At 42.3% G+C, this 24074-nt stretch overlaps 1 long non-coding RNA gene across 1 annotated transcript; it reads right to left on the bottom strand.

Moving 5' to 3' along the window:
* Positions 1-301: 301 nt before the first annotated feature.
* Positions 302-16350, bottom strand: LOC111926131 (uncharacterized). The gene is made up of 4 exons (XR_015283652.1): positions 16245-16350; positions 15910-16086; positions 3656-3730; positions 302-2528 (listed from the first exon to the last, which is right to left on the bottom strand). It is a non-coding gene; the product is annotated as an uncharacterized LOC111926131 (long non-coding RNA).
* Between the last annotated feature and the right edge of the window lie 7724 nt (positions 16351-24074).

Genomic DNA, 24074 nt, shown 5'->3' with positions numbered 1-24074 from the left:
CATATCAAGGCATAGGTTCATTACCTCTGTACACCCTTATGCACAGGAGAACAAATAACAGATGATTTTGCATCACTTGAATACCAGCTTTAGTGTTATTCAACTCCTTCCCCTGTGCTTCACTTAGAGGCATTCAAAAAAGGAACAGGATTAGTAGCTCAAAAGATAAAGTTTTCAAATGTCTTTTATGCTAAAATAATTACCATATAAATCAGGTAGGCATGAGGAACTAGACTACTGAAGACCAAACCCTGCCTTGTACCTTTTCTCAAGCAAGTCAGCAGATTTGCCTTTGACTCCAGGGCAGCAGAGAAGTATTTTCCAGTTTTGCAACATACTGCACTTTAGAGGTAAATAAGCTCCCATCCAGTTGTCGATTCAACATGTAAAGCACCTCACAGAGATTTTGCTACGCAGCTCTTTATAGGGCAAGAAAATAAATGATTCTTTTTATCCTGTCTGAAAACTTCATATTCTTGAAACTCTTACAAGTCTGGGAAGGTGGAACTCATTCGTAAATAAAGTCCTGGGAAGCACACATGGCCACAGCTTGGCAGGACCCCAGCCCTGAATGAATCCTTTCATTTCCAGCATGTTTGGTAATTTGGGTTGAAGAGCAAATGGTGGGTTTGATAGAATATTTCAAACACAGAGCAGCTAGAGTGCTACAGTCACCTTTATCTAAAAAAAAAATAATATAATAATAAAATAATAACTGATTTTTCAAGGCATTCCTCACCATTCCCCCTAAAGTAAGCAGAGGTGCTACAGAAACACTAGGAGCAATGGTATAATTTAGTTGGGCCAAGTGCAAGGTTGAAAACAAGTGCAGAAAAAGAAGGAGCTTTGCAGCAGATTAAGCAGAACAGAATTCCCACAAAGCTGAAGGTGGAAAGGTTTATTCATTTGCTGATTTCTCTCTGTAAACTACCATATGTCATTGCTGCTAGCACAAAACTGATACACCTACTCATGAGCTGCACCAAAACCACACAGGTTTGTAGATTGATGACCTTTATAATCATTTCCCCTGTACATTTAGAGATAAATCAGGCTACTCTTGATGCTTGGATAGAAGAATTCAGTTGTAGCATTGTTGTCTGTATTTGGAAAAAAATATAAGAAATAGAGAAGTTAATAAAATACTTCAGACTGCAAATAAAGCTGCCTGATCTCATGTTGTAAGTGTGCTGAGGATAAATCCACAGAAGGAACTGCCAGGTCCTTCTGGGTTTGGTGAGAGTTTGGGACATAACACACAGCAAAAACCACTCATTCCCCCCTCAAGAGCCAAATGCCCAATAAAACATTTGCAGATGGAAACTGGTGATTCCATCCTTCATGCACCATCTTGGAGAATTATTTAAAGATCAGTAATCAAATCAGTGATCACTAATTCAATTGTAGTTCAAAATGAAATCCGAATTTAAAGAATCTGGAAGTAAAGCTCACACACACTAAGAGCTGCAAGTCAAATGGCCTGCCCTGCAAACCAGACAGAAAAAATAGCAGTTCCTGAAAATTAAAAGCACAAGTTGCAGCATGAAGTTGATAAAAATACCAGCATCAAGTTAATGGATGGTCCGGAGATTCTGTTCTTCAGAGGATCACGTTATGTGCTTTTCTACAGAATATTTTTATCCTGGCTTCAGCTGTATTTACATATTTTTTAAAAAAATTATTATTATTTAAAGGTATATTCCAGGTCAGCTGTTTAAACTGCCATATATCTAACTAAAGCCTAAACAGGAAGTAAAGGGGGAAAAAAAATTAACTTTTTCTGGCTAGCTTCAAATTATCTCAGGTAATTTTTCCCAGAATGTCAAAGCTAGAGAAGACTATTAATAAATTTAGCACCAATATCCTGTCACAACTGTTTATTCTGGCCAGATAAAACCACATTTAGTGGAAAAAACATTGATTTCCTTTCAGCATCATAGCCTGGAACAGCAAAAGCTTTGTTTATAAAAGCCCAAATAGCATTTTCTCTCCAACCTGCCCAGTTGGCTTACATATAACAACTCTTGCTGTAGGGGACAGAATGACCATTTACAGTCTGAATTGCAGACCATCCAATTTCTGCAACTGAATAACACCCCAAAATGCTTGACGTATACCGGATAAAGATTATCAAGGCTTCAGCATCCTTCCTCCTTCTAACATGAACTCACTAGATTACTGACTTAAAAAAAAAAATAATTACTGTATTTATGGGAAGATGCTTTCATGAGATACCTCAGATAAACATTCTGTTGTTGTTCAAAAGGCAATCTATATACAAGAGAGCCACTGGAGTTGGGGCAAGACCAGCTGCCAGGCATCTGGCAGGTTTGTCAGCATTGGCACACACATTGGATATCTGGCAGTTAGCTTTTGCATCTGTTAGTTTCAGCCACAGACATAGCTACATCAAAAGCCACAAGGCATGTCCTGGTTATTTTTCATGGTGTCTGCATTGATCTAACACATTCTAGGTTCACTGCTCAGGTTTTTTGTTGTTGTTGATGTCTTTTGAGTTTGGCTTCCTCCTGCCAAAAAAGAAAGTGTGAAAGAAGAGGGCAAGTGCTGGGTGATAACTGGAAGCAATCCACTGTTAGTAGTATAGCAGGGCTTTGTATATAGATGCATATATATATATATATATAAAAACATATATGTTTGTCAAGGTCCTTTGGACAGTGGAAAGACTGTCTCTCAGAGGCAGTACTCCACACCACAGTGCCCTTGCCACAGTGCCCACCAAAAATAAATGATCCATGCCAAAAAAATTTTGAAAAAAGGAAAAATTTCTTTTAACATAATTCCACGTGGTTTAGCTTATAACATTTTAATTGATTTGGGGCAAAGTTATCCTCTATTGGTGTTTAATTAATCTGTAGGATTAATGCTGTGATCAACACTGCTGACTAGCCTAGGGCCACCAGTGCTCTTCCCTGAATACCAAAAAGGCAAACACTTCACTAAAAAACAGGAAACCCCATTTTAGCAAACCTAAAGTCAGGTTTCAGGAGTACCTTGTGGGCAGTATAAGGCCATACTGATCCTGAATGCACAGTCTGACCCTGTCCAGCTGCTCACCCCACAATGAGACCAGCACAAACAGGAGGCAACACAGCAGACCAGAGTTGGGAAGCTAATCTCAGCAAAAGCAAAGTGTTTGGGCTATATTTGCTAAGCTGGTTTAATTTAAATCAGTTTCCCAAGCTGCCATCCAGGTATGTCTGTGCCAGGTGTGTCTGTGCACTGGGGATGCATTTGGGGTGGGGGCTGCATCCCTGTTGTTCTTGCAGGTCCAGACCAGAACCACCTGAGGTGGTGAGGGGCACATTGAGCCCTGCAGGGTTGCAGAGGTGCTAGGGACCCTGGTCCTGCCAGCACCTCCCCACCAGCACTTACTGCAAGCTTTGAAGGGTGCAGTGCCCCCACTTGTGCCTCAGCCCAACAGAAAGGCAGTGCCAGAACTCAAGTCACACTGGCTGCACCCCCAGCAGCTGATGCCTGTGTGCTTTCACCAGTGCAGATCCCAAATTCTCCACTTTTCTGGTGTCTGTGCTTGGGCACGTGCAGACCAAATAATCCTCACACTTTAAATGGTGTCGGTGTGAGCAGACCGGTCAAATCAGGATGGTTGTGAATTAGCTGAGGCCAAACTTACCTTCATGCCAAGGCAATGTTTTGCACTGCTCATCTCTCACACAGCTCCTGCACACAGAAGAGACCACCAAGATATCTGGAAAGAAGTTGGCCCTTTACCTATTTCAGGCAATTAAAATACATGCAATTTTTTTACCTTTCTAGTTAAAGTCTGCCTTCAAAAATACAGACCTTGCTAAGGATACTGCCTCAGCATGTACTAGAGAGGTTCTGGGGATTTTGATATTTATACCAATATATCCTTACCACTCATGAATTCTGCAATGTTCAATATTTCCCAGAGACAGTTACGTTTAGTGGCTATCTAGGGTGATTTGATTACCATGATACTGCATTGCTTGTCATCATTATACTGAAAGGAAATATTTACAGTCAAAACTATGCAGAGAGAAGTGAAGTTGATTTTTTTTGCTGTTGGATCAATAGGGAACTCATCAGATTTAATACTTGCAAAGAACTTGGAAAACATGTTGAAGAGAAAAACAGAAGTATCCTAAGCCTGGTAATGTTACAGGATGAATATTAGTAGGGTAAAACAAACAACCAAACAAGACCTATGCAGGTTCTAGGGAGTGCTTTCTGTTCAGTTTTATTTTTTTTATTTGTACTGCAAAGTCAAGAGATCCAGAAGTAGAGCAGATACTCTACATACTGCCCCATCTTTTTTTAGCACACTTCATGCAGCTCCCTAGTCAGTGATCTCTGAGTCACTTCACTCCTGGCACCCTTGGCAGGACATGGAAAAACTATTTTTTCACCTTTGCTCTTGGCAATCTGAGGCTCTTTGGACATCTCACCTATTTCTCCTTCTTTACAAGCACCTTCCCAAGAGTTTGGACCATGGCGATGCTCCCTCCAACAGCCTCCACCCACTAACATGCTTGAGCACAGAGGCATGGGCATTGCCTCATCCTGGGGGTTCTGCCATGCACCTTGACAGTCCTTTGTAAGCCTGGTAATGGGGGAAAAACCCTCAAGCCTTAAGTTATACAACAGATAGCATTCAGGTATAGCTGTTTATACTAGCCAGATCACTAGAGCTGCAGGGGAATGAGTCTGAAGCAAGAAAAACCAGGCTTTTAACACTAAGCCACAGTAAGATCACATTCAACAGCTCAGGTTTCAAAACCTGCTCCAGCAAAATTGTGTGCACAGGCACTCGCTGCAGGTGTCCCAGCATTTAACACTTAAAGTGGTGCCACTGGTATCACCTCACAAACAACCACCACACTCATCCTGCACTCAAGCCTGCGGGGGATTTCTCAAGATACATCTCCAAAATCTTAGGCATGCCCTCAGAGTGCACCGAGGGAAGCTCACACACCACCAGTTTTCAAGAGACTGTGCTTTCAGTGACATGGGCAAGCATACACAAGCAATGGCAAACAATGAAGGTAGCTGGGACAAAGTTGATTTACATTTTGCCACTTTTCATCTGTCTCTTCAGTGGCCTATAGTTAATCAAACTAACACCCCTTCTCTCCGTGTCGCAGGCACAAGAAAGAAGTAGGCACTGTACATCCTTCCTGCTATTCTCTTGCAAATGGATCCACAGCAGAATTCAAAAGTAGTGCACAGAGGCCAAGTGAATTATGCATTTGGCTCCTCTCAAAAGCCAAGGAAAACTCAAATGCCAGATTTTCTTAAAAGCAAAGCATCTCGTCAGCAAAATGACACTGACTGTCTGTATTGAGGGCAGTGGGCTTTTTCTTTTCAAAAATAGCATCCATTCATCTGTTGTTGATTTTTTAATTAAAAAAACCTGATAAATACAAAACCAATGGAGGAAAACAAATACAAAAATAACAAAGACACATTTATCTGCTAAAGGGAAGTGGCAAAGAGCAGCTGTCCTCTAATGATCACCAGGCACGTGAAATTAATCCACATCTTTATTACAAATTTAAACCAACAAAATAAATTAAAACTCAGACCAGGAACCCAGGTGGGGAAGGAATAAGCACAGCTCAGTTTACTCCCAGCCTGGCCAGTCATCTCTGCAAAAATAAGTACCTTTGTCTGCTGCCACCACAATTACTCTCTCATCACCGCCGCTGAAGATGAGATAGGAAAGCCACAGCCCCGCTGGAACAACGGCTGCTTTACGGCAGCCCAGGAGATGAATAGCTCCAATTATTCACAGGAGCTACGGATACATGTGGCCTAGAAGTTCCATTTTTAAATTTCCATGAAATGCATGCTTTTAAATATAGCATAAGGAACAATAGTGCATTGATCTAGTCCTTCCCCCAAGTCAGCCTTTTCCATTAGTGGGATCCAATCTGGCACTAGCAAAATTCCCATTGAGTCCAGGGCAATTTGCATGAGGGAATATTGCATTGTTCAGCTACTCATCCCCCTCTGCTAGACCCGGCATGCTGAGGAGGCACCAAACAAGGTCCAAAGCAACGGTGTGGCTGCTGACATTAAGGGAAGGAAGAGGACAGCCTCTTCCTTGCTCCCAGTAGCCCCATCCTGCAGACAGAGACCACCTCCAAAACACTTCAGGGAGCACGGGGTGCTCTAGGACGAGAGCCGCTTCCACATCCTGTCCTCTGTGTCTGCAGTCCAGCCTCCCCTCCTGCAAGCACTCATCCATCCAGGATCAGTACTTTTTTTCCCTAGTGACTGATGACACATTGAATTCACACTTCAAAAAAGTGTATGGGTTGTTTGAATATCATCCTGCCAAGCCTACCACATGATTTTATTATTTATGAGTTCCTTAGTTTTTAAACACTGGTAAAAGAAGCTTACCAAAGATTTTTTTAATACAAATTCCACTTGTGCCTACAAGTCAGCAGAACATTTAAAAGTACACTATATAGGCATCTCAATTCAGAATCAGCTGGGGTGGGAAAAGGAACAGGATTAGCTTTATTTTGTGAAAAAATTCCAATGGATTCACACAAATAGATGTTTTTGGTCTTTGCCAAAAAAATAGTAAGATCATTTGTTTCTATAAAAAGGCCTTTAGAATGTACCAGACAAAAGTGTCACTTTTATAAATCAGTGGTTTTAATACACTTTTTAAAAAAACCAAACAAGAACAACCCAAAACAACCAAACAGTAAATAACTCCTAAAAGTTTGGTTTTTTGGTTTTCTTTTTTTCAGTTCTCCTAAAGCTTTAAAGCTTTAGAATCAAGCTCAGAAATTTGTATTTCACTACAAAAGCCTAGACTTTTATTATAGTACAAATGGCAGTCATAGCTTCCCTCTCACTTTTTTTTTTGCATAAGGACACTTCAAGGCAGCAGGACACATCTGCATACGTAGAGTGAATGAGGTAATGAGAAGTAGTGTTTAGCTACTACTTTATGATTACATGGATCATAAACCATTCTGATTGTCTCATAATTTTCCTTGAGATGAAAATATCCACCACCCTCAATACACACTTTTTGTGGAGCAGTACCCTCAGCTCCTACACCAGAATCAGAATCTCATGCTAAGCACAGTAGAAGCACAAAAGAACAAAAAACAATAATTAAAAGCTAATCCATAATGGTTCTGGAGGGGCTGCAATCTAAATTAAATTAGAAGATAACATCATTACCCCATTTTACAAAAGTGGGGCTGACAAACAGAGAGATTAAGGGTTTTTATGCACTAAGGCATTTCACAGTTTTGCTTTCTCCCCTGCTTTCGTGTACCCTGTTTATTTAGATTTCAACTCATCAAAACAGGATTATCTCTCATTTGTGTTTATACCCTAACACAAAGCAGCCATTAATAACTACACAAGAATTGCTTTTCAGGCAGCAATTGCTACAGGTGATTAATAACGATGCGACTCCAGGCATGTCTCTGGCAATACCACGTTTTCTTTTCTGGGTTACAGAGATTAGCACTCTGAGTCATGATCCACTGATACTTATGTAAACAACCTGCAGAGAGAGGGAAGAGAAATGCTTCAGCCCTGCTCCTGGAGCTGGGAGGGCTCCCAGCCTGACAGGAGAGAAAATGAAGAAATAGCTCAGAGGAAGTCTCTTTCCAGGAGAAGAATGTGCACGCCAATCCCTGCTCCTGGACTTACCCATCAGGGATATTAGAAAAGGAAAGACAGGAAGAGCAGAAGGGAAGCTAATACAGAGTTAATAAGTGCAAATTAGCAAAGAAACAGAGAAGACTGCTGATACCCCATTTTTTACAACACATATTATCAACATCAGGGGCTTTCAGCTCCTGTCTTTTACCAGGCTGTTACACTTACTACACATTACCTGCACAAAACACCAAAATGAATGCATTTAGTGTCATTTGACCTGCCCTGATGTGTTTGGGGACATTTGCACAGGGCTGACAGATAAGCCCTGAGAGCTGCAGAAGACCCAGCCTTTCTGGGGCAGCAGCTGTAAACCAGCTCTTCCAGGTTTGACTGTCCTTACCCCACAACAGGTAAGTGATATTAAATGTCTGCACTTACAAAGCCACATCACATCCCCACAGAGTATCTGGGGTTTGGCTGTGCAGCACGTGCTAAGGTCTCAGGTAGTGAGCTCAGAGAAAATAAAAAGCCAGGATGGTCCATCCAGCCTTGGCCCTGCCCACCCTGTAGGGCCCCGAGGACAGGGGTCTGCACTGAGCAGGCAGCACATTAGGGCAACACTTCTGCCAGCCTGGACCCTGCTCACGGGCCATACAGTCCACACCACAGCCTCTGCTGTCAGCCCCACAACAATTCAAAAGCCTTTGCTTCACTCCAAATGCAAAAAAGGGACTCTCAGAACAAGGGGAATTCTTTCTGCAATGCTCTTGGGGTGCAAAGAAAGCTGTACAAAACAGATATTATTAATCAGATTTAAATGAGTAACTATTCAGGGCACAGAAAATGTATTACACTCTGTTAAGTATCTGGATTGAAAACACTAGCATCATCCCTGCTCTGATTCCCAGTCTTACCATACAGAAAGCTTCAAAAGGAGATAGATAGATAGACAGACAGATAGATAGACAGATATAGACCAAAGGAATATATTAAAAGAATTATATTTCTTATTTAAAACCCAGAGTGCATTTACTTTGAAATCAGGACTTGGGGCAGACACCAGCATGAGCACAGCCCTGAGGAATGCTGAAATCAGCCATCAATAACTCTTTTCACAAGACAAGCCTCCTGAGGGCAGAGGGATAATACCAAGCTGGGTGGTAGTTTTTAAGCAGCTGGACACAAATTGGGACTTGTCAGTTGTTGTTCCCAGGCACTGCATGTCAAATTGGAATAACCTGTTGTGCTCTTGCTATTTTTTTTCCATGACTGCAGAATGCAGAAGAGGCACCTGTTGACTTCTGAGTAAGTTTCCCTGTGATGAACAGTTCTTACCAATCATCATTCAACAAGAGATTCCAAAATAAAAGTTTCTTTTCATCTTTCCCACAGCGAGAGACGTTCAGTGCACACAGCAACCAAGCTGAAATCTGCTTTTCGGACACCTGAGCTCTGCTGAGAAAGTTTCTTCATCAACTGGTTTTGGATTTTTGTTGCCATTCCAGGAACCAAGGTCAGGAAGCTGCCTAGAAGCAGCACAGGAGCCACACTGCATGGGGCACTGACAGAGGAAACATCCATGGCACATTTCAGCTCCCAGCAGCATTGGGCCTGAGTGGGGGGACAAGTACTTGAGACAGGTCTATGGTAGCTCATGACCTGCAGCACAGAAGATGGGAAAGAAGATGGAATGGCAGTGGGAAGCTTAGAGGGCCAAAGTGGTCTGTGGGGAGTGCTGTGCCCCATATTGTGTGGCAGGACACTGTACCAACAGCTTAACTCATCTCTACTGATGCAGGGATGCCTTTGACTTTAACGTTTTTTGCAGCTAAAGGCTCCCAAGGACACACAGGGACAAGCTCCAGCACTGCCAGTGTGCACCAACCTCAAGCCACCCAACACACTCACCAATGCTCTTTTTTAGTTACCTGCACACTCATCAACAGCACATCCACTAAAACACAATGGAAAACAAGCCCAGCACCTTCCCCTCTTCAGTTCTTGAGGGTCTTTTATCTAGCAGCCAAGAATGGGATTTTCCTTCCCTCTTTGCAACCAAGATCTGTTTCCAACTTGTTCCCTCTCTCACTCAGCACCTCCAAGGCTCCTTCATTGAAAATAAGTTAAACATCATCATCTGCTTGAATCTCCCAGCTTGCTCTGAGGAGATGCAAGATGGCTCAATAGGCAACTACTAAGTTGATTTTCCCATGTCCACTGTCAGCAGCTCCTCAATGGTGTGCCAGATATTTGGCATAAGCACCTAAACAAATCCTACAGAATGGGAATTTCCACAATAACTTGTGAAGCTGCTTTTAACAATCATCTTTACGACGGACAGGAGTTGTTGCAGCAGAAATCCCTTTCCAGGCCTTGAGCCCTAAGTAAATTGTGGATGATTTTACAGTGCAATTTACCCCTTTGACCGGTGGGTTCCCACCCCAGGCTTGGCTTGGTGCAGCTCCTATTTCCCTGCCTTCTGCACTTCAGCTCTCCTTCCAAGAGATGCAAGCACAGCAACCTACTCCAGTATTTAGAACTGAATTTGCACTTCTTTAAAACCATAGCTGGAGAGACTCTTGGAAAACTCAAAGGAAGAGATTTTCTGCAGAAACAACCCACAGACAGAAACTGCCCAGCAAGACAGAGAAGACAGACAGCCAGACACTGATGGACATGTGCCGATCAACCTCTTAGGATGAGCAAATTCTTCTACTATTTGTGTAGGTGCAATCTATGCCCCTTTGACCCTCTAAGTAAGCTCTGTCAGACAAACACCAAGCTGAAATGAGATTAGGCTAAACAGCCCCTTTGGGTTTAGCAAATAGGAGGGGAACAGCCACTCCCTTTCTTAATCCACCAAAATCCCACATATAAAATATAAGATCCAATTAACAAAAAGTCAAGGAAGACAAAATATTATTTGGAAGTTTAAAAAGGCCCAACCACTGAATGCAGCTCACAGTTTGAATACAATTGTTCTGGGTGGTCTGCAAAGCACTGAGCTGGCTGTGCAGAAAAGAGTATTTTAAGAACAAACCAGTGGGGTACCAGAGTGTAGAAAAGATGAATTCATGTTAGAAAAACATTTTGTGAAGTCATACACAGAATGCAAATGTTGAAAAAATAAATGATAGCTTCCCATACCTATTTATTTTCATTTCTTATGCCAAGGTCATAATTCCTTTTTATGTATTTTGAGGATAAACATTAATAGATCATCAACATTATGAAGGCTTAGTCTCTGGGACACAGGGTCATTGGGAAGCCGAGATCTACGGACACTGAACACAGTGGTAATAACAGCAGAGAACTCAACAACTCACTTTCATTTCAGACACAAACAAAATGGTTTTCCATCCCAAATGTACAAAACAGCTTGATCCCTGCCCTAGAGACCCCAGAAGTTTTAAAGACTTTTGCCAAGGCTTTGTAGACTGGGCTTTCTTTCTGCATTAGTGAGTGCATATGTAGACCAAGTTCATAACGTCGAGTGAAAAACAACCAAAGAAAAAAAATCTGCCCGGAGGGATTTTTCTACATCCTTGTCACTGGAGCACAGTCATCACAACTCTAGACAAGGCTTTTTCTCCAAAAACTACCCTACATGCCTTTCCCTCTTGCTCATCAGAGCTGCAGCACAGTCCCCAGCAGCAGCAGTGGCTGCTTGAGCCTGGAAATGCAGCTCACAATGTTCATATGGGTGCACATGTTTAAGGGCTGTACAAGTGGACACACAGAATACAGAAGGGTGGTTTTCCATGGCAGAGGTGCTCCTTTGGTCTGTAGCTTTCAAAATGCTATGCAAAGCACAGCATTGGGCCACATTGCACTGGGCCACCTGTACTGCGGGGAAATGAACACAAGGAAGGACAGGTCTCTGCAAGGTGACCAAAAAAATAAATGCTTAGGAGCTTAGAGCACATGGTATTAAACACCACAGTGCTCTTCAGTAGACACAGAGTATAAATTCTAAGAAAGTACAGATTTTGACCAGAACTGGCATTAGAAATACTGAGGCAGTAAATGAAAACATGGGCTATTGTTTACACACTCTCACATCTAACCACACCACTGCTTTTTAAAACAATGCCCACTTCCAACAGAGCCAGCATCAGCAGCTAGGGTAATATCCCTCATGGCTACAGACCAAAGGAAACTCCTGGGGCAATTCTGAGAGATGCACCTTGTATGCCAAACTCCAATTTACATCTACAAGAGTCCAAAGTCCCCTAAATAACCTAATCGTCCCTGGAAGCTGTAACAGTTTCACAGAAAGACAAGATTGGAAGGGAGTACTGGAGGTCCTCAAGGCCTTCCCCAAGCAGGTCCCCAGAAAGAAGATACTTCCTTCAGGTCAGCAGAACAAAGCCCTGTACACACCACAAGTCATTCAATTCAAAATGAGGCACTGGCACAGAGGCTGCAGATGTGAATGAGTCAGAAAATTGGGCTCTCACTGCGACAGCAAGTTCCCAAGAGCTGCAAGGAAGAGGTAGGCATGATGGTCTCCAGTTAGTTTCTGACATCTGAATATTCTAATTAAGGACTACTTTCCCAAAACATATGCCATCTGAAGAACCTCTTATTAGAGCAGGCATTAGTAATAACATCTTTAAGTCCCTCCATAACCAAGTAAATAATCATTGACAAACCACTCAGCAATTACAACCAAGTGTTATGTATACAGGAGACACTAAGGACTCAGGAGCCAGGGATGAGTCAATTTGGGTGGATTGGAAGGGGAGGGAAAGAGGCAAAACAGTGCAATGTCTTCTTGAACTAACCCTGTTTTCAGTATAGTACTCCAGACCAATAGGTGAATATTTTAACATCACATCCACCCAGAAACTGCCACATAAAGAGATGTCGCCTCATCTCGATAATGACAAAGGGTTGATCAAATATTAACCATGCCAACCACCACAGCTTCTCCAAACACACCTAAATCTAAGCCTTCAGCCAGGCACTCAATTTATTTCAATAGAGGTCAGTGAAAAGATAGGGATATAGTCTACCTGTTGTCTAATAGGAAAACAAACAAAACCAAAAAAAACCACTCAAATCTTGCTGTCAAAACTGTGACCTAATACAAAGCAATACATGAAGCAGCCTTCTTCTCAAAAAGGTCTTTTGTAAGTACAGAAAAGATTTCAGCTTCCCACACTGATGGAAGAAAGAAAGAAAAGGCAGGACTGAACCACTCATATTGTGCCAACCTGAGTCAGAACAGCAAAACAACTGATTGATTCCTTGAGGGCTGAACAATGCAGCACCCATCACCCCAGGCTAAGTAATTAGTAGATCAGGAAATTCATCATTTTTGGGCACAGCATACATAAATTGAACTGGACTAGAAATAAATTACCTCAAGAATGGCAAAGCTGCCACTCTAAACAACATTTGGATAAATGGATATAATGCTACAGAGCAGAGTCAGGTGCCTGGTGATTCCCAAATGATTAATATGCCTTCTCTTCTGTATGAAAACACAGGATATATACAGGGCAAGAACACTTTTCAGTCATGGAAAGTTTGTTTTGGAACTGCAGAATCTTTTTCCTGCTTCTTCATAAATGATACAAGTTCACCTTCAGCAGTACCTCAGCATCTGCTGGAAGCTCTGCCAGCAGAACAGAATAGTGAGAAGCGTCCAGGACTTGTTTTTATCTCGATGATGACTCTAAGGAGGGCACAGTCACAACTGTCACATTCATAAACCCATCATACATTGTGCATATGACTCATCAGCCATGCACACAGGGTGATAAGAGTTCATCAGGCAGCAAAAGTAAAATGCTCCGTTAAAAAAAAAAATAAAAAAAAATCCCATGACTTTACATCAAACTTTTCAGGAAGCAGAGCATCCCAGGGCACAAAACAGCCACAATTAACTGACTTGTAGTACTTGTGAGTACTATCAAACAGCACCATGAGCAGCCAGGCATATTCTAGCTTCATATAGAAAATTTTACCTCTAAGAGTATCTTGCACATCATGACTAGCTAAGTGTTTGCCCATATTGAAGCCAAAATCCTAGCAGAATTCTCATGATGAATGCCACTCCAACATTTGGACAAATGGATATAATGCTACACAGCAGAATCAGGTGCCTGGCGATTCCCAAATGATTAATATGATTTTTATATATCAAAAGCACATACATTATTAATATAGACTAAATAACTATGCAACTGCATTTAAATATAGAAACTATAAATAAATAAGACACATATGCACATGTAAATCTATACAGCCACACATACCACACACCAGCCCAGCTAGCACACAAGCACCTCTTTCACTTCTACAATCACAAGATCAATAAACAGTTTTGCATAGCTTGGTACAGGGTGTAGCTCATCCGCTACCAAAATCTGCTGTTCCTGCACCTAATGCCAGGCTTCAGGTTTTCCACAAGGGAACGTGTTAAAAGACAAATGCAAGGTTAATGCTAAGAATAACATGCTGAGGAAGCTAATAAATTTTAAATGGGAGGCCAGACCAATAACCCCATGAACTGTAGCAATTTCACTCTGTTTTTTAGCAACCAGATCTAAGTCTGGCCTGGGAAAGTTCGGTCAGTGCATGCAAAGACAGACAGCAAATAAGTGTCACTGCACTTACGGATATCTTTGGTCAAATAAAGTGGGGGGAAAAAAAGTTTCTGCCTTGGCTCTTCAGACATCAGAAGATAATTTTTAACTGAAGAAGAACATACCCAACAGAGATACAAGGCATCCATCCAACTGTATGGCTGTCCTCTAGCCATAGCCAGCTAGAAACTGTTAAAGCAGTTTTGCTGGAAGGCAGAGGTATTTACAATGCTCTTTGGAGACCGCTTTTCTTGGAAATATGAGGGTCACAGTTTGGTGTATTCAATGACAGATTGGAAGTGACCAGCGAACTTGCTGAACATCCAGCTGAAGATACAATCAAACTATACCCATAACTGTGCCTAGGTCAGGGTTGGCAGGACAGTAACAGACAAGAACAGAGCAAATGGGCACATGGGAATGAAGGAAACCGGCCAGCACAGGATGCCTTTAGGGTGTGGGGCTGGCAGGTGTGGGGCTTTCCTTTGTTTGAGGGAAAACCATGCTGGACTGGCAGCAAGCCATGAGAAACAGCAGCTAGAGGTTCTACTACCCATTGCAGGATGTACTGCAGATGAGAGAGGGGGCAATGCACATCTCTCCACACTGCTTTGGTGCCACCAGCGTCACCCAAGCCCTGCAGAATGAGGAATTTCTTCCCAGGCCCACCAGAAAGAGGTACAGTTTCCCGAGTGACCATCAGCACAGCCAGAAATGGGGCAACAGCTATGTGGGGCTGGTGTTTTCCCACAGCTGGCAATCCCTGAACACAGGCAGTATCACTGGAATGTTACCAAAAACTGTGGTGGGCGAGGAAGATGAATTAAGCAAAAGAGTTTTCCCACTCAAAAGAATTTATTACTTTTAATTAGGCATTACTCTTTCCCTCCACCTCTTATTCAGAAAGGGAGATTATCCAAACAGCCCAGTGACACCAGAAGGAAATAGGAGCTCCAACAAACACGGAGAAGTAGGGAGCTCTACCAACAGAGCAGGATCTAGTGTGACCCATTCTATACAGGCAGTATGTGCATATATTGTGAACCAGGATGGACAGCACAGGCTGCAAGTCACAGCCACAGGCAAGGAGAGCAGAGGCACACAGGAACTTTGCCTTAGAAGTTTACACTTTACTCAGCTTTTCCTATTTGTTTCAATTTGGTTAAACAACAAAACAAAATAAACCCACAACAACAACAACAAAACCCACAACAAAACAAACAACACAACAAAAACTCACAAAGATCAAATTATTCCAGGATTTCCAGAATCTTCCAGATCCCAAACCACCACAGCTCATTTAGGCCACTCCCATCCAGGTACATGGCACACTAGAAATTAAATTTATTTAAAAGTCACCAAGTTTTGGGGGAGGGTGTGTGTGTCTGTGTGTGTGTTTGAAGACAACAGAGATACCAAAGGCTAAACTTGAAAGATTTGGGCTCTCTCAGGGCAAGGTCTGAGTCCCTGACAGTGCTCTCAGGGAAGTGCCAGCACTATGCCTGGGGCTTCAACACAACTCCAAGCTCACCCTTGAAAAGGGCTCACTCTTTGAAAGCAGGTTTTTTTCTTATTTCACTGAAGCAATTATATTTGTCAGGTATCATGAGATTTACCAGCTAAATTAGGACTTACTTTTCTTGGCCCTCTCCAAATACCAGCTACATACCTCTCATCCTGAGTGAATGCAGAGAGTCCTTTACAAGAGGGCTTCAGGCTAAAGGAGAAAACTTTCTTGTACACTCAAATCCACCACTACAGCACAGCTCTGGTCACTGTGAATTCTTCCACACCAGATGCAAATACAAATTCAGGAAGCCAAATGTACAGCTGACATTGCAAAACACTGATGGTGGGATGAGAGTTCCATCAACAAGGGCACCAGCACTCCCCTAAATTCCCCCACTCATCCCAATTAGTATAACAAATTCTTTAGAAAAATCAAGACTTCCTCAAAGTTCACAAATTCCTTAGAAAATAATTTCTAAGAAATTACATACTTACATATTTTGATGAATAATGGCACAACAGCTCCTGGGACTCACAGACACAATTATAGAGCAGGTTTCAGAAAAATATGACCTTCCTCTCACCCAAACCTCCCCAGGATAGCTGGGTCTCTGCAAGTCATTTTGAAGCACAAATATTCCCACCTGGACTTAATCAGGCTCATTAAGAGAACTGAGAACAAATTAATTCAATGAGATGGAGTTCTGTTGGAACATCTTAGTCCCTGAGAATTGTCCATTTCATAAAATGATGGACTATTTGCATCATAAAAGCTAACTATGCTAAGAAACTGTGGGAGCTTGAATGCTTAAATTATTTTTTTTATGTGGATTGCAGTATGAGAGGAAAAGGAAGTTGCATACAACTATTTACAATTTTTTTTACTTTTCTCCATGCAGCCAAAGCAACCAGCTGCAGTTTCTAGCTCACAAGATGCTGTCCTTTGCTTCCATAATGCTGGCAAAATTATGACATATTTTCCTATGTTATCGTAATCCTAACTGGCCGATCTTCACCCTCCCTCTTTTTCCTTTTCTACTACTACTTCTGGAGTTACAGAAAGTACATTTCCTATAATTTCAAGAAAACTTTGCCAAGGCAGTTAGCATTTGCTTTTCCATCTAGATACCACTATCTGCTTGATCTCCTTGAATTCCACACAGCTTTAACAATTGCTTTTTCCAATGAGCTTTCAGAGCTGAAAGGTGACAACATTCCATGTTGCAAAGTGCTATTGGAAGTGCTCAAGGCCAGGTTGGGGTGGGGTGGGGGGGTCTGGGAAACCTGGTCTAGTGGAAGGTATCCCTGCCTGCAGGGAGGTAGAACTACATGATCTTTAAGGACCCTTGCAATACAAACTATTCTGTGATTCTATAATTCCGTGAAATATTTCTGTGTTCTGAAAAGTTTTGGTAACATGCATTTTAAGAAATAAATATGTAAATCTCATCTAAACTGCCCATCTCTACAGCAATAACAGTGAAACCATTTCTAATGATCACATTTTATTTGTTCCTACCAACATAAAAACACCTATTCTTTATTAAACTACAAGGGACTGCTCCCCAGATCAGAATTTCAGTATCCCCTAAGACACCTATAGACCATTGGACATTCATTATATATACACTGTCTATGGTACTCCAGTTGCCTCTTTGAGAGTTGGTATTTACCAGTGGTTTGACAGAAACTCTTTCCAAATCTCTCACAATTATTCTTGCAACAATAGGTTGTACTCCCCAGTCAGGCTGTACTTCAGTAATTGCTGTAAGAATAAAGATTTCTTCCACCAAGTCCTGCTAATTCCCCAGGTGCTGAACTTTTGGGACATACTTGTTTCAGTCACAGGAACCCAATTCACAGTTGTCCCTGTGTGCTCATATCTACTGTGGGATGGGAAATCAGAGAGAAACTTTTTAATGAGCTGCTGTCACCTTCTTCTATAGAGCTGGAGATTTCAGGTGAATCATCCCTTTCACTTTTTGTGATTGTTCATTCGTGAAAGTCAAAGAGCTGCATTATTGGAGCTATTCACTGTGCTTTGTTCACAGTCATCATAAAACGTCTACTGCAAATGAGACAACCCTTAAATGACAGCCTTACATTTTGGCTTGCCTCGTATTTGCAGATGGAGATAGACCCCCTAAAAAGAGAGGTTTATCACTTGCTTTGCAATGCTCTTGTAGTTAACAGTTTACTCACAACTTTTTGTGCGATGAATTCTAAATTCCATCTTGAATTTTATTTTGAGATGCAGGTTACCATAAGAAATATTTTGAGTAAACAGGAGAGGTCATGACTTGGTGTTTACATTGACAAAAGCTGTGTACCATTTCCCAAGGACTTGGCTTTTCCAAGCTTCTGGGCTTCTCCTTCCTTGACATTATTTCCCCAGTCTCCCTATCTGCACATGCCCAAATGCTGAACAGCAAAGCTGAAGTAAAATGTTGAAGTTCACCACTAGAAAGTTCAACACAGCTCACTGCATGAGGCTTTGCCTCCCCCTGTGCTGTGGATATCATTTAATAAATACTGGGATTTCAAGTGCATGTGAAGAAACAGCCCCACAGAAAATAACTTAGACTGCGGTTTCACAGGCATTTCAAGTCAATATAAAGTTGCTGATGGTGAAAGCAGAATTCTGAGCCTCACGTAACTCACACACTCCTGCCCTCGATCCTGCTTTTGTTCCACACCCATAAGGCGATGGGATGAGTCCAGATCAGAGCACTAATCTAGCAGAAAACAAATTCCTGTCTTTTTAGAGTTAGTGCTCATTTGGATTGGCAAACCACTGCATTCCTCATCTAATCTGACCTTTAGAAAAAGTACTCTTGTTAACTCTGAATACATCTTATAAGATTTATATTGTGCTGTTCAGCACTCCTAACACAGCAGCAGAACGGGCACTCTGGCTGGAACCTTCCCTGTCTGCGCTGCTGTGCCACTTCTGCAACAGAGTTAAGTGGCATCCAGCACAAGGAACAATTTTCCTTATGGAGGAGCAGGCACAGGACAGGCACAAACTGACCCAGGGCTCTGCTGCCCAAGAAGGAGATATCTGGGCATTCCCTTTGGCAGATGCCCACCCTTCCCACCACACTCCTGGGCAGCAGCAAGGCATCAGCCCAGCTCATGGACACTCCCAGGGCAGGCAGCTGGAAGGGCAGGAGTCTTCTTCTTCCTTCCCCATGCTCCCTCAGCCATGGGAAGAGTAAACCACTGCCCAAAGGCATCAGGAGGAGTACATACTCTACCAAGAAGAGGAAGCCAAATTTCAAATTTGATGGTATTCAGGAGGTTCAGAACTATACCTGTATGCCCCATACAGGCTCTGAGATCACTGCCAGGGGTCAGAGCCACCTGCCATCCCCACCAGCAAAGCCAGAATTTTAAAGCAATGAAAAATTAAGGTGAAAAATGTTCATCTACAGATGACTCAGAAGGTTCACATATATATGTGAACACAAGAAAGCCTTAATAATAACAAAAAACAGTTTGTGCTCCTCTACAATGAGGCAATGGTTTTCACAATGCTATTCAGCTCCCTCTGAGTACAGTAGAGGGAATCCTTCCCTAACATTTAGGTGCAGTTGAAGGCTAATCAAGATCTCATAAGTTACCAGGCCTCTTACTGTTATTGAATTTCCTTCCATTTCTTATCTTGAGTAGCTATTACGATTCCAGGTATTCAAGTGAACGTCATTCAGAAAAGATAAGGTAATAATCCATTGATATAGGACCCTCGTATTTAGATTTCAGCATATCCAGCTCCCTGTTTATGTTATTAACCATGGTAGAAAAAAGGGGGTTTGAATTACCCTGTATTTCCTTCTCAGATGGTGTACAGAATAGAAATTACTCAGCAGATGTCATCTATCCCTCTTCAGCAACAGAGAGATTTGTCAGAGTAATTTTCCCTGGTTTCCTCAGGAATGCAAATTTTGCAGGGTTCACCCCAAAATGTCTCCATTAACACATCCATTATAGCCCTTTGAAAGGAGAGATGAAATTACTCATATCTGTTTGGCTAAGCTTTGAAACAAAAGAATTCTTTTTAAAGACAAGGCCCTCTAGACCTTAAGGGAGGAATCTCATTCTTCCACCCTCCTCTCCAGCATTGAATTCATTTTAATAAAGGAATTAGACCTATAAACCAATGTTCTTTAGTATATATGCTGCAAAACTTACACAACCTGCTAAATCTATGTCAGTTGATAACAAGTGTTTCCTTTAACACTGAGGACTTCTCAGAAGATGCTGTGCTTTGCCATACAACCACTGCTTGATTTCCAGTAAAATAAACTTTTCAGGGATACAGTCACATTAATTAAACTCTGTGTTGAAATGAGCCTTCCCTTAAATGTTGGTGTGTGTTCAAATGGCACAAGAAGTACTCAAGGTTCATGCGAGTGATTTATAATCACTAATATAAAAATGAAGTTCTAGCATGGGTACGTCAAGAATTTCCCAAAGAACCATGAGGAAACAATGTTTCTTCAAACAAAATAAGTCTACACAGGAGAGATAAACCAACCTACCAGCTTGGTGGGGAGACACCTTGTCGCCCATCCCATCACTCCTGCCTCTCTCCAGGATGTGGGGCTCTTCCTCCTCCTCCTCCTCCCTTGCACCAGCTCTGAAAATCATCAGACTCCTGACTGACCCACTTCAACTCTACTGCAGGAGAAAACAAGTTTTTTTTCTGCCTGGTTAATAAAATACATCAACATCCAGGCAAATGTGGCAAGCACCAGAGCTGGCTGGGGGTGACGGGACATTTTGGTGGCAGTGGACAGAGCACCAACCCTGGGACATATGGTGTGAGCAGGAGGCTCTCCCAGAGCTGGCTCAGGGAATGGGTCAGAAAGGGCCAGGGAGGAACAGAGTGGAGAAACTGCCACATCACCTTGAACAAGCAACTTTCATCCCAACCCTTCATTTACTTCTTCAGCAAATGAGCATTCAGGTTCCTGGCTGTGTTCATTCAGGATGCTCCTGCCCCTCTCTGGACTGGTACCAACCAGCTGCACAGTTGGCAAAAGGGAAGAGATGACTGTATTTCAGATGCAATAAAGCAAGAAGCCCGTTATCTTCACCTTAAAACTCTTGAGGACCTGAGTTTAAGCTGAAGGAAATTAAATTTCAGTTTCCAGAGTCAATGTGCTGCCAAGGTCTGTAGGCTCAGCAGGTAAAACCTGAAATGTCCAATCTTACTGATGACAGAGCACCACTGCCTGAAGCTCCTTCAAATAATATTCACACTCAAGGTCAGCAAGAAAAGACAGACCACATAAAATTATATAATGGAAGTGTTTTAGCTTTAGTGCTATAGTAGCAAAAGAAAAAAAAAAAAAAAAAAAAAAAAAAAAGCAAGCATATTTTGACCATAAACTCATAACTGAAATCTCAGGCCTTCTTTGAAAATGAGGTTTTCAAATGCACTCTTTCTTTGGAAAAATCAAAGCTGCACACCTGATGCTGGGATGGAGTGGGGGCAGTAAATGGAAGGAGGGCAATAATTTATTTTTCAAAGTAATGTAGAATTGTACTGGACATTTAAATGATGCTCTGGAAAAGGGCTCATCCCCCACCTGTATTTAGGTGTATTTAACCCCTGGTTTGCTGCATTCTGCATTCAGCAGTACAGCAGAGAGGAGCCAGAGGCCTGTCAGCTCCACCTGTGGTCACCAGCTCCTCCTGTGGCCATCAGCTCCTCCCGTGGCCACCTGCCCCTGTCCACGAGTGGCACAGACCATGCTGCTTCTCCAGGCTCTACACCTGAAATGAAGGTAACGGTGGCGTAGAGCGCCATCAGCTCACGCTTGAACCAGGATGCCTGGTGACCAGCAGCATCCCTCTGCTCCATGGCAGTCTGCTGGGAGTGTGTGTGGTGGTGTGCGATCCCCCCACCAAACAGGAGTCACAGCACACCACTATACCTGACGCTGAGAAAAGGCCCCAAGAAGCGGAGGGCGTTAGATAGAAAAAATCAAAGCTACTAATTCAACACGTTTGAAAATCCTCTAATGGTCATACTGAACCATTTTAAAGCAATCCCTATTTCAAGACCTATACCATTACATCCATTTCTCTAAGACTTTGATACAATTTCTTTCAGACTATAAACTAAAACAAGCATGCAAGCCTCAGTCCTAACCACTGATTTGGTAAAGTCCCCATTTTCCAGATCTTTAAAGTAATTTTAAGTGCCCCATCTATTAAGAGATATATCAGAACTCCGACAGGCAATAGCAGAAACCTTACAGTTCCTTCTTAACCAAAGCTCTTGAAAAAAAAACCAGTTTATTTTTTAGACAGTATTTATCAATTTATTGCAATGTATCAGAAAGTTCTGAATGGCCTGACCAGCTTTACACACTGATGAATTTTGAAATGAAAGCAAGAGAACATTTGCTTAAGTCAACAATATAAGTCACCAGTTTAAAGGTTAACACTTGATTGTGCAGCACAAGAAACAGATGCTTTATCTTCCCAGTTCAAGGACTCCCAGATTTCTGAACAGCGGAACATTAACACTGCAACAGGCCAGGTTGCAGTACACTTTGGAGATACAGAGCAAGGTGCAGCACAGAGGCCTCAGAGTGTCACTTGGGCAGAGAGCAGCTCGGGCCCAGCTGTCCCCACACTGGCATGCCAGCAGCCAGCTGGAAGACACTGCTGGGCCATCACCCATTTTGTCATGGCAGCAACTTTTTAACACACAGAACACTGGCATTGACACCAGCATGGTTGCGATTCACGTGGGGCAGCTGCTGTAAAGCTTCCAGAGCTCCTCTTCCAGCCAGGAGACACCAAAGCCAAGCCCAGCACCATCATCAAGATCCCATTCAACCAACAGAAAACCACAGGGAAGATGGAAGTATTGCAGTGATGCGAGTACAGCTGTCCCAGATACAGGAAATATAGAAATAAATAAGGTCCTTATCTACTATGGCAAGAAAAAGGCAGGCTCAGGGAAACGGGTGGGTGAGTGAGAGAAGCAAAAACTTGTCTAAAGAAAGAAAACATGAAATTAAATGAGGCATGCACTCCTAATTAATGCAGTTTTAGTGTGAAAATTAATCTCAAAATCCAAGAAGTGAGTTAAGACGTCAGCTCAGACAGCAGTCAGACCAACAGCCACTCTCTGTTCCTCCAAACACTGGCATGGGCCTACTCATTGCAGCCAAAGCATCTGTACCAGGGATGCCTGGGGAAGGACCCATCGGAGCTCAGTGCCACTGTGTAGACAATGACTACAGTAAGTTTCATCAGAAATTAGTCTGGGAATCAAAGGGAGAAATTCTGAGCCAGAATGTCAGAATGGATCCGTTAAAAAAAAAATGTGACTGCTGTAGCTGGGCTGTGTTGTTGTACATTGCTTACATTTGTTTTAATTTTAAACTAAGTGTCAGTCCAAGGTTTGTTACACAAACATATGGCACCGGTATTACATTCTATCTAGTATTTATAGAAAGTGCTGCGGCGGCCCAGGCAGTGCAGAGATGCCGTAACGTTAACAACATTTATTAGTAGTATGACAAAAGAACAAAAATAAACTGGTAGAAATTGTGACTTAAAAGTTTGAGGGACTGATCGGAATAGGGTGCCAAACTGGAAATATTAGCTAAAATTCTTCCAGTATTAATACTTACACAGTCCCCAGGCTGCCAAGTATTTAGTTATATAAACACAGCCTTGAAAAGGTAATTTGTTTAAAACCCAAGCCCTGAAAACTGATTAGCACATTTAAAGCTAGCCCGATTAACACAGATATGCCCTCAGCTGGGTGATGGGAGCATTGAGGCAGAAGTCCGCATTCCTGGGAGTGAAGAGGAACAAAGCTTTTGGGACAAAGGGTAAACCTTAATTATGCCTTTTTATTACCCAAACTGCCACTTCCTCCTTACCCCAAACAAGGCAGGAAGGCTTATGGCACGTTCACATAGCCCCATAAGCGATGTGATTGATAAATGCCACTACTAGATTTTTCCACTCCAGCTGTTACACTAGAAGCAGCAGAGGGGTTTGAGATTCTCCACCCTCTTAAAAAAAAAAAAAAAAAAAAAAAAAAAAAAATTAAACAGAAAATAAAAAGCAGGATAGAGTACAGCGCTGACATTCCCGAACCTTCTGGAAGCGTTTATTAACTTTGGCCACCGACCAGGGAGGGCTGCAGGAGCGGCCTGGAGTGGCAATGCACACTGGTTAATCTGTAGCTAGACGTATCTGTGATTGGGGGGGTGGCGGTGTTTAGCAAGAAATACTCCTGCCTGGCAGCCTGGGCTTCAGTACTTGGAAGGGTTACTGGGGTTGTTGGTC

The sequence above is a fragment of the Cyanistes caeruleus genome, chromosome 2, assembly GCF_971803275.1.
Source record: "Cyanistes caeruleus chromosome 2, bCyaCae1.hap1.1, whole genome shotgun sequence".
Taxonomy (NCBI): domain Eukaryota; kingdom Metazoa; phylum Chordata; class Aves; order Passeriformes; family Paridae; genus Cyanistes; species Cyanistes caeruleus.
This window is presented reverse-complemented; position numbering and strand designations above follow the sequence as displayed.